Here is a 12181-nt window from a genome sequence, read left to right as displayed (position 1 = left end):
CAATGTTAAATGGATCAATTTCCCCAAATTATCATAGGGAACAATGGGAAATGGGGCAAAAACACCCCTGAACATAAAAATGTCCCCCCAAAAGTAGTTGACGCCACCCCGCCATCAACGTGAACCCGAAGCGTGGCGAGCGCAGCGAGCCCGCGAGGGGCGGCGGTACGCGTCCTCCGACCTTTTCATGCCCTACTATCCACTAGGGCGTGGAGTGAGAATAGAATAGTGTGGCGAGCGAAGCGAGCCACCGAGCCCGAAGCGTGGCGAGCGCAGCGAGCCCCGCGAGGGGACGCGGATACCTTCACAGTTATACGCGTCCCCTCGCGGGCTTCCCAGGTGTCCATGGCGACGCGGACACCTGGGAAGCCCGCGAAGGGACGCGTTTACCTGTGAAGGTATCCGCGTCCCCTCGCGGGGCTCGCTGCGCTCGCCACGCTTCGGGCTCGGTGGCTCGCTACGCTCGCCACACTATTCTATTCTCACTCCACGCCCTAGTGGATAGTAGGGCATGAAAAGGTCAGAGGACGCATACCGCCGCCCCTCGCGGCCTCGCTGCGCTCGCCACGCTTCGGGTTCACGTTGATGGCGGGGTGGCGTCAACTACTTTTGGGGGGACATTTCAATGTTCAGGGGTGTTTTTGGCCCATTTACTATTGTTCCTATGCTGATTTGGGTAAATTGATCCATTTAACATTGTTTCCTATGGTAAATCGTGGTCATCGCGGGTAAATTGAGGCATTTAACATTGTTCTCTATGGGAAAATCGCGGGCATCGCGTCTGGCCCATTGCACCCGATTTTTTATCGGCCGCGATGCCCGCGATGGCCCCGATTTTACCCCCGATGCCCGCGATTAAAATCGTGGGCGCCCAGATAGGAAACAAGTACCTTTTAGAAATGTCACTTGATACTGAAAGAGAATTTACTCAAGGATTTATTGACCTATACAGAGATAGTGAATGTTTGTGGAGGGTTAAGTCCAGGGACTACTGTATGTCAACAAACAAAAGTGGATGGCAGCATTGTAAGGAACTCGCCAGGTACAGCAAACCTTACCATGCCATAGCCTCCATTGATTGGTGCCGGAAGAAAATGAACATGAGCACTTTTTTTTAAAAGGAACATAACAATTTTAAGAATTCACAGAGGTCTGGAGCAGGGCTGACGACATACTTTATATCAACCAAATCTCTTGTACTACAATGAGTTGCTCTCAGGGGCTGGCTGGCAACTTTTAGCCTGGGGGGCAAGTCCAGAGCACTGGCCCATAAGTAACAGCGCATCGTTAAATTTAGGTTTTGCAGTTTAAAAATATGTATTAATAAAAAAAACTATAATAGGACACCACAGGCTGCTCCCCTGTATAATATCAGGACACCACAGGCTACTCCTCCTATCTTATAATATTAACAGGACAACACAGGCTGCTCCCCTGTATAATAATAGGACCCCCACAGGCTGCTCCTCCTGTATAATAATAGGACCCCCACAGGCTGCTACTCCTGTATAATAAAAGTACACCACAGGCTGCTCCCCCTGTATAATATGACACAACAGTCTGCTCCCCCTGTCTTATAATAATAACAGGACTCCACAGGCTTCTCCCCCTGTATAATAACAGGACCCCACAGGCTGCTCCCCCAGTATAACACAAATACATCACAGGCTGCTCCACCTTTATAATAACAGGACACAACAGGCTGATCCCCTGTATAACATGACCCCACAGGCTGCACCCCCTGTATACTATTAATAATAATAGTGGGACCACCACAGGCTGCTCCCCCTGTATAATAATAATGGGACCCCCACAGGCTGCTCTCCCTGTATAATAATAATGGGACCCCCACAGGCTGCTCCCCCTTAAAATATTAACTTAACCCCCACAGGCTACTCCCCCTTAGAATAATAACTGGACCTCCACAGGCTGCTCCCCCCTGTATAATAACTGAACCCCACAGGCTGCACACAGCCTGTACAGTCCCTCTTACTTTGATACCAGACAGTGAGGCAAGCTGCAGCATGGGGAAGTAGGTGGAACACACAGAGGGGGAGATTCTCTAAGCGAAAAATGCGGTACCATGGCGGGGGGCATCGCCAGAAAATCTGGCGATGCCCCATAGAAGCCAATGGGCTTCTACCGAAAACTGAGGAAGCCGCTGACAGATATACAAGGCGGAGAAACGCGTTTTTGAGCTCCATTGTTACAATTTCCTTCTAAAGCAATTCCTAGCCGGGTCACATGCACAGTGGACAGCAATCTTCCAGTTATCTTACTGGTAAAGGAGGAAAGTGAAGTACCACCCACAGAATTACACCTGCACAGGGAGGCTTATCCACCTACAAACCACTGCTGGAGAATATTGACTGTGACATGGACTGGTAACTATAAAAAGGATTACAAATTGCAAACAAAGAAGTAATAACCATGCCATAATATTTCCAAGCCCACCAATTGCCTCAATTACCTAGCCAGCAATATATGTTATTTGTTGTTTGTCATGTCTGTGGTTTTATTCATGTACATTCAAATGTTGTTATGTTGAAGTGCACTTCATCTTATTATGCATCAAACTTTTTAAATAAATATAATTTATTATTCAAGAATTGCTTGTTTAAATACTGTGTAAATTAAGGCAGGACTGCGCTTCTTAAAGTGACAGCGTCCCAATTTTGGGACAAAGTCACTTCTTGTTGTTTTTCTACCGCAACCCTCCGCTGCCCCGCGCCGACCCCCCGCAGCCCCGCATCGCCCCCTCCCCCTCACCTGTGTCCGGGCAGCACAGAGCTGTGCTGCCCGGACCTGTGACCTCCTCCCTGCACTGATCCTCTTCCGGGTGCAGGGAGGAGGAGAGCCCGGCGCAGCAGCAGCAGCGCCAGGTGTGTGAGGGAGGGGGGAGCCGCCGGGACCTGCTGGGACCAGGCGACTCTCACCGCAAAGGACAGCTCTTAACGCAAGAGCTGTCCTTTGCCTTAATTATCACATATGTTACAACATATGCGATAATTAAATATGCGATGGGTGGCGAAGGGGGGGGCGAGGATTCTAAGAGAATCTCCCCCAGAGTCTCTGTAGTGGCCTCCTGCACTAGACATGTCCTCAGTGGAGGAGGCTGGCGGCCATGTTTATGGAGACCAGTCGGAAAGCCTTCACTTTTGCTGATGCCAGAGACTGAAGAGTGCAGTGGACAGCCAGAGGATGTGCATGATACACCTCACTAATGGCTATCCATTCCTCTGTACTTGTAGGGAACTGTAAAAAAATTAGTGAAATTAATGTGTTTTTCTTTTCAACAGCCTCCTGAAATGGATATTCCATTCACCTCAAAAACTCCATCAACGCAAACAACTCCAGCTCCTCTTCCAAAAGAACAAGAAAAGGAAAAAACCCATAGGAAGACCAAATACTGATTGAAGCCAGGGAGGCATTATCAAAACCACTAGACAAATTAGCTTGGTTTGCCTCATGTCAGCGGTGTACTAAGTGAAGTGACAAACAATCAGATGATGCATTTCGAAAGACTATCATCAGATATGGGACCTTGTTGACTTGTGAGTAGGGAAGCCAATCCCGGGGCATTTTTTCAATCCCGGGATTCGGGATTGAAAAATGCTCAATCCCGGGATTCCCGGGATCCCGGGATTGGCTTTCCTAATAAAAAAATGCCCTGGCCGCCCCGCATTTACTTACATTTGCAGGGGCGGCCGGGTTGATGGGTGGGAGCCGGGATGCCGGGTGTGCAGCTTCATCCGGCCGTCGGCAGGGTGGGAGCCGGGATACCGGGTGGGCAGCTTCCTACTTCGGGAGCCGGGTTGCTGGGTCCGCTGGCTGGCTAGGTGGGCGGGCGACTTCATAATGCGGAGTTGCTTGCTTGCTGGGTGGGCTGGCGGCTTCATCTCTGCCTGCCTGCGCAGCGTGACCTCTTGTCACGCTGAGAGGTCACGCTGCGCAGGGTTGCTCTGCCGGGTATGGGAGTATCCGGGCAGCGGCTGAGCGAGTGCTCAGACGCTGCCCAGGATTAGAGTCTAATCCCGAAAATCCCGGGATTGGAAACTCCAATCCCGGGATTGAAATCCCGGCGTTTTGGGGGCCAAATCCCGGGATCCCGCCCATCCCGATCCCGGGATTGGCCACCCTACTTGTGAGTCCCCCAGAAGCCAACTGCACAACCGCCCACCCCCCCTTGCATGCCACAATCCTCTGAACAACTGCGAATGGATGATTTGCATAATCATCCATTCGCAGCCTTGTGTGCGGGTGAGAAATCATTAGATGGTTGGTGATCATCGAACGATTTCTACAGTGCTTGCAGATTTGAGACACCTCTGTGGTATCTCAGATCTGCGAGCGCCCTGTGAGGGAAGCAGGTGGGCAGCTGACATCAGATGCCCACCCCATACACCTGCGTCATCAGCGAATTTCCATGGGGATACCCAGCATTTTCATGGGAACACCCAAGCATCCTGTGCAGGAAAGATAATCCATAATTTGCTCCCTGAACAATGGCTGCCTCGTGGATGCTTTGGATGTAGCACCCTGTATGTTCCTGCTCTCCATCACCTTCCACATAATTCCCACTGTTGTGTCCCAGACACCTCTCCCACACACTGATGTGTGTGTGTGTGTGTGTGTGTGTGTGTGTGTGTGTGTGTGTGTGTGTGTGTAGACTGTATAAATGGTATGTTCCCTTTTTGCCACACAAGAGGTGTAGTAAATGTCTAATACATACATTCATAAACTGCCTCTCACCTACACATATTCATGAACCGCCTCTCACATACATACATACATACATACATAAATACAGTACCACTATAATACATACACCGTCACTCTCATACTGTACATACACCAGCGCTCTCATACATACATACATACATACATACATACATACATACATACTCTGGCATGCTCATACATACATACACCATCACTCTCATACAGACATACATTTACCAGCACCCTACTACATACATACGCCGTCACTCTCATACATACATGTATACTGTACATACATTCAACATTCCTCTCATACATACACCATCACTTTCATACATATACTGTATACACCATCACTCTCATACATACATACATACATACATACATACATACTCTGGCATGCTCATACATACATACACCATCACTCTCATACATACATACATTTACCAGCACCCTACTACATACATACGCCGTCACTCTAATACATACATGCATACTGTACATACATTCAACATTCCTCTCATACATACACCATCACTTTCATACATATACTGTATACACCATCACTCTCATACATACATACATACATACATACATACAGCTGCCACTGAAGCAGTGTGTGTGTGTGGGGAGGGGGTATTAAAGCTGTATGTGTGTCTGAGAGAGAGAGAAAGGCAAAGGCTTAACTACCATAGGTGCAAGGGGTGCAGCTGCTATGGGGCCCAGAGCAAAAGGGGGCCCCATCTTTACTGTCTAAGTAATACATTTTACATTATCAGTTGCTAAAAGGGGGCCCTTACAAACTTTTGCAATGGGTCCTTGTTAGACTTCTGTATGTTTATTATAGCAACCACTGTTCTCAACTGTGCTTATAGATAGATATTGTCTGTGTATGTCTGATAGTTGTTGATAAAGTTTTTCAGGTACTTCCTGTTTCTCACTCACTGATCTTTATGCAGTAGCTGGTGATGCAGCAAGTCCAGAGTGCAGCATGTCATCCAAGTTATATGTTCATCATTAAACGTTCTTCTTGCAAATCTTACAGCATTTACTTGTTCTAAATGCGTTCCTGCTAACAGGTTATGGGCCCAGGACTGCAGAAAGAGAAGTAACAAGAGTTAAAAGTACTCAAACAGAAAGGCGGAACCCAGAAGAGACATGGCTGCCATTAACAGTGCCTCAGCCAAATTCACAGTGATGAATCTGACTAACCAGAATTACCAGACATGGAAATTCAAAGTAAAGATGCTGCTTATAAGAGAAGGTACGTGGAAATGCATACAAGAACCTAAACCTCACCCAGTCACAGAGGAATGGACTGAGAAAGATCAGAAAGCCCAGAGTACAATCTCTCTCAGTATAGATGATGATCAGATTGTGCATATATGTAACTGTGACAGTGCAAAAGATATGTGGGATGTGCTGCAGAAAGTGCACGAGAGAGCAAATTTAAGCAATAAGCTATATTTAATCAGAAAGCTGTATCAGACTAAACTGCTTAAAGGCCAGGACATGCAGGATTATATAAGATGTACTCTAGAAATGGTAGAGCGTCTGCGTTGCATAGGAGAAGAAATAAAAGACTTTCATATAGCAGCCCTGCTACTCAGTGGTCTCCCAGATAATTATGAGACACTTGTAACTGCGCTAGATGCCAGACCAGACGATGAACTTACATTAGAGTATGTGAAAGGCAAACTTGTGGATGAATATAAGCGCAAGACTGAGAGCACAAATAAGGATGAAGGATCCTTAGCAGAATCAGCATTAAAGGTGCAGAACTGTTTTCAGAAATCCACTCAGAGACATGAAACACGTGAATGTTTTGTATGCAAGAGACCCGGTCACTTAAAGGCAGATTGTAGAGTTTGGAAAGCCAGAATGGATCAGTTAAAGAAACAAGATGCTAAGCAAGAAGCAAAATGTGCTATAAAAGAGCCAGGAAACACTTCTAATGCTGAATTTGCCTTTCATAGTAACAGCGGTACATCAGTGATAAATGCGTGGTGCATTGACTCAGGAGCTACAAGTCATATGACTAATGATAAAAATTTCTTCACTCAGTTGGACCAAAGTAATTCAGAAAGAATAGCTACAGCTAATGGACAATACATGGTTTCAGGAGGAATAGGGGAAGGTTATCTTTACTGTCCAGTCTCTCCAACATTTACCAAAAAAATATTTATGAAGAATGTACTGTATGTGCCCAATCTTGACACTAACCTGCTATCAGTGAAAAAGCTCGCCAAGCAAGGACATATTGGGCCTTATTCTGATCGGTGCGGATATTCCCGCATGCGGACGGACCGCCGATGTTGATCGTCTGCGCATGTGCAGAGGTCACTCTGCGCATGTGCAGGCGATTTCGCCGCACGGATTCTTTATACGCCACACAGGGGGCGTAGAGGGGCGTGAGGGGCTACTTAGCCTCATTACCCTATGCATACGCCCCGCATTTCATGGGCGTTCCCATGCAAACGCGGGGCGTATGCATGGTAATGAGGCCGTGACGCGTGGGTACGGGGCGGGCATCTGACATCGCCGGATGTCAGCTGCCCGCCCCCATACATGATTTCACACGGACAAGTGTCCGTGTGGTCTTGTGTGGCGGGACCTGGTGGAGCGTGCGGCCCTGCATTCGATGTTCGGCGACCATCGAATGCAGGGGCTGCTCCCAAGACGGAGGAGGCGTATCCTCGTCCAATTTCATGCGGATCGCCACATATCCGCGTGCGGACGGCAGGTGGCGATCCGTATGGAAGGCGGGGATTCACCTGCACGGTCGCGGCCGCATATTCTGATCGGGCCGCACCGATCAGAATAAGGCCCATTGTGACATTTAAAGGCGACAAGTGTATTATTACAAATGGAAGCCACATTCTTGCAGAAGGAACTATCAAAGATGAGCTATATCAGTTAAAGTGCAGAGAAGTTGTTAATACCGCTAAGCAGGAGCATGTTAACTGCATCCATGTATGGCACCGTCGTCTAGGGCACAGAAATCCAGCAGCAATAAGAAAACTAGCCCAAGAACAGCATGCAAATGGTACAAAATTGATCCTTGCACACAAATGATGAAGTGTACCAGCTGCCTTAAAGGGAAAATGACAAGAAAACCTTTTCCAAAAGCAAGTAATAGTAGAGCTGAAAATTGTCTGGATATAATTCACACAGATGTATGTGGACCAATGAAAAATATGACCCCAGGACAGAAAAGATATTTTCTTACATTCATTGATGATTACTCCAAATTCACAACTCTTTACCTGCTGCAAAGTAAGGATGAAGTCTCAGAAAAACTTGAAGAATATCTTGCCCAAGTAAACAACAAGTTCGGAAGATTTCCAAAAATAATGCGTGCAGATAATGGCACAGAATACAAGAGTGGCAAAACACAAACCATTCTGAAAAGACATGGAGTTACATTCCAGACTACGGTACCATATAATCCAGAGCAAAATGGTGTCGCTGAAAGAATGAATCGGACACTATGTGAAAGTGGGCAGAGCATGCTCTTTGATGCAGATTTGCCAGCAACTTACTGGGGAGAAGCAATCATGACAGCCTGTTATCTCCAAAATCGTTTATTAGGTAAAACAACTGAAAAGACTCCATATGAACTATGGAATGGAAAGAAGCCTGACCTGCATCATATTAAGATATTTGAAAGTAAAGCATTTGTACATGTTCCAAAGGAAAAGCGCTCAAAATGGGATGCTCGAGCAGAGGAAGGAGTGCTCGTAGGTTACAGTGAGTCTCAAAAGGGATACAGAATTCTACATAAAGAAACCAACCAGGTGACAATAAGTAGAAGCGTTATAATTGATGAAAACTCAGTGTATCTTACATTTGAAGAAATGACACAGGCAGTGCAGCTTGAAGAACAACCACCGTCAGTAGAAGAAAATAATATTGAAGTTGCTATAAGTGATCCTGTTACTGCTGAAGAGGAAAGATTACCTCTACCTCCAGTCAGGAGTTCTACAAGGTGTAATAAGAATATTCCACCAAAGCGACTATCTTATCTTGCACGAACAGCACCAGAACCTGAACCAGAATCCTGGAAAGACATGCAAAAACTGCCCACTAATAAAAAGGAAAAATGGATTAAAGCAGCTGATGAAGAAATGGAATCTCTTAAACAGCTCCAGACATGGGAACTTTCAGAGTTACCTGTAGGAAAACATGCAGTTGGATGTAAATGGGTTTTTAAAACCAAATATGACTCTGAAGGTAAAGTCCACAGATTTAAAGCAAGATTAGTAGCAAAGGGCTATACTCAAAAATATGGTGAAGATTATGATGCAACTTTTGCACCAGTTGCGAAACAGAGTACTTTCAGAACCTTGATGGCCATAGCTGCTTTAAGAAATATGGAAGTAAGGCATTTTGACATTAAAACTGCTTTTCTCAAGGGTGATATTGAAGAAGAATTGTACATGGCTCAGCCTGAAGGTTATATAGTAGAGGGCAAAGAGCATCTTGTCTGCAAATTACAAAAATCTCTCTATGGTCTCAAACAATCAGCTAGAGCATGGAACAGTAAAATAAATGAAGTTTTACTAAACGAAATGTTCACAAGAAGTAAGGCAGACTCATGCCTATACTCCAAGTTTGAAGATGGGAAGTGGATGTATCTACTCTTGTATGTGGATGATTTGATTATTGCCCATGAAGAAAATGAAGAAATCAAAAAGTTAAGTGAAGTTCTGAATTCACACTTTGAAACTAAAGATCTGGGAGAGGTGACATACTATCTAGGAATCCAGATACAGCGGAAAGAAGATGGAAGTTTTCTGCTCAATCAATCTGCTAAAATTTCTAAAATTCTCTATCAGTTTAAAATGTCAGAGGCTAAAGGTGTGACTACGCCAATGGATGCAGCTTATCTCAAACTGGAAGGAGAAGATGATCTCTTGCCCAATAATGAACAATACAGACAAGCAGTGGGGGCACTTATATATGTGGCAACCACTACAAGGCCAGATATTTCAGTTGCCATGTCTCATCTTTGTAGGCGTGTGAGTAAACCTCGTCAAAGAGATTGGAATGCAATCAAGAGAGTCATGCAGTACCTTAAACACACACAGGACTTGAACCTGACATTGTCAGAAAAAAGGAAATCTTGAATTGACAGGATATGTGGATTCAGATTGGGCAGGTGATTACAAGGATCGTAAGTCAACAAGTGGCTACCTATTCAAGGTTGGAGACAGCCTAATATCATGGTCCAGCAAAAAGCAAATGTCAGTTGCCTTATCATCAACAGAAGCGGAATACATCTCAGCAGCTTATGCCAGTCAAGAAGTTGTTTGGTTACGTCAGTTACTACAGGATTTTGGAGAGTCAGTAGCAAAACCAACGGTATTGTTTGAGGACAATCAGGGATGTATAAAACTTGCAAACAGTGAAAAGATAAATGCTAGAACCAAACATGTTGATGTGAAGCATCATTTTCTACGTGATCTAGTGGAGCAAAATGTAATTCTTCTTGAATATTGTGAGACTGACAATATGTTAGCTGATATTATGACAAAGCCAGTACCAAGGCCAAAGTTTGAGGATATCAGATCTAGAATGGGACTTGTTTGAGAAGCAGTAGTTGAGTGGGGGTGTTAGACTTCTGTATGTTTATTATAGCAACCACTGTTCTCAACTGTGCTTATAGATAGATATTGTCAGTGTATGTCTGATAGTTGTTGATAAAGTTTTTCAGGTACTTCCTGTTTCTCACTCACTGATCTTTATGCAGTAGCTGGTGATGCAGCAAGTCCAGAGTGCAGCATGTCATCCAAGTTATATGTTCATCATTAAACGTTCTTCTTGCAAATCTTACAGCATCTACTTGTTCTAAATGCGTTCCTGCTAACAGTCCTACAACTTTATAGTTATGCCCCTGGAGAAAGGGGTATTAAAGGTATGTGTGTGAGGAGGGGGTATTAATGCAGGGCGAGTGTGAGGAGGGAATTCATCCAGGGTGAGTAAGTGGGGGGCATTAATGCAGGGAGTAGAAGAGGGGGTATATAGGGATTCAGACTAGTAAAACAAGCCCATGGCATGGTAAACATAGGGAACATGCATGAAAGTTGGGAGTGCAAAAGATTAAACTCTGGCTGGAGGGACAGAGGTGAATGTGGGTAGCGCTGTACTTACGCAGGAGGAGATGCTGGGATCGGGACTGGCTGCTCCCAGGCACTGCTCTTCTGTTTGGGAGACCGGGTGACTCAGGCAGTTTCTGGCCCCAGTGCTGCTGTACATTGACTCCGCAGGTACTGCTCCTCCTATCATAATCTGAAGACCCCGGCTGCTGCTCCTCCTCCTATCCGGGGCTGGCAGACAATTTTGATGGATCCCTTGATGTTCTCCCATGAGCGGTGGCCAGTGTGTCAATTGCCTTAAACTAAGGGAGAGACACAGGTGCCGGGGGGGAGCAGCGCGTCACGGCCCAGGCAGAGTACATGGCTGCGATGGGTCTAGAAATGTGGCGCTGGCCAAACCTCTGCTGATTAACTGCTGATATCAGCTCCTATTGGCTCACATCTGACATTACTCTTCATTGGTTGCCACCTCAGTATACTACTCTAGCCGCTTACCCACATTAATGGCCAGTCCGGCCCTGCGTGAGGGGGTGGATGAGTTGCCACCCCCAGGAGGTGCCGCCCATAGGCCCGTCCCTCACGGGCCTAGTGGAAAACCGGCCCTGCATACTGCACCAAATTTATTGAGGATAATAAAGCTTTCTGATACTGTTAGTATTTTATTAATTTATTTTATAGTATTATTTAGCCCTTCATATACATAGTATTTTACACAAAAAAAAAATTGTAAAACTATTTTATAATAACTATTTTATAGTGTTATTTAAGAAGCCATGTTAGCCACGAATGCAAACTTTTACAAAGTTTTCAAATGATGGTTTTTAACCTCAAAATGGCTCAAAAGAGGTTAATATTTAAAAAGAAACAATAAAAAGCACTTTCATAAAACAGTTTTCCTGTTTTATTGAAATATAAGTGTGTTTTTTTTTGTTTGTTTTTTACCTTGCAATACTGGTACTCAGCGGCGTAGCTATAGCACCGCAGCCCCCGCCACCGCGGGGGGCGCTGTGCATGTGAGGGCTCCGGGGGCTGCGGTCATACGCGTGCGCAGCCCATTTCCTTAGGGGGTGCACCATTGGAGGGGCGTGTTCATCACGCCTACTGGGCGTTCCCATTACACATGTTCGTAGTGATCCATATTCACATTACACAGCACAAACTGACCCTATTCACATTATACAGGGGTTCGGCAGGCGGTGTTCCACTTGCTAAGCAGCAAAAGATTGCTACTTAGAGAATGATCCTGAATCAGGCTCCTTGTTCCCCTCACTTCCCCTCACTGCATTCTCACACACAGCTCACTACTCCCTCACAGTATACAGTATGTCACACACAACCTTATTCACTTGTCCCCAGTCTCT

The sequence above is a fragment of the Crinia signifera genome, chromosome 2, assembly GCF_055691185.1.
Source record: "Crinia signifera chromosome 2, ASM5569118v1, whole genome shotgun sequence".
Classification (NCBI taxonomy): domain Eukaryota; kingdom Metazoa; phylum Chordata; class Amphibia; order Anura; family Myobatrachidae; genus Crinia; species Crinia signifera.
This window is presented reverse-complemented; position numbering follows the sequence as displayed.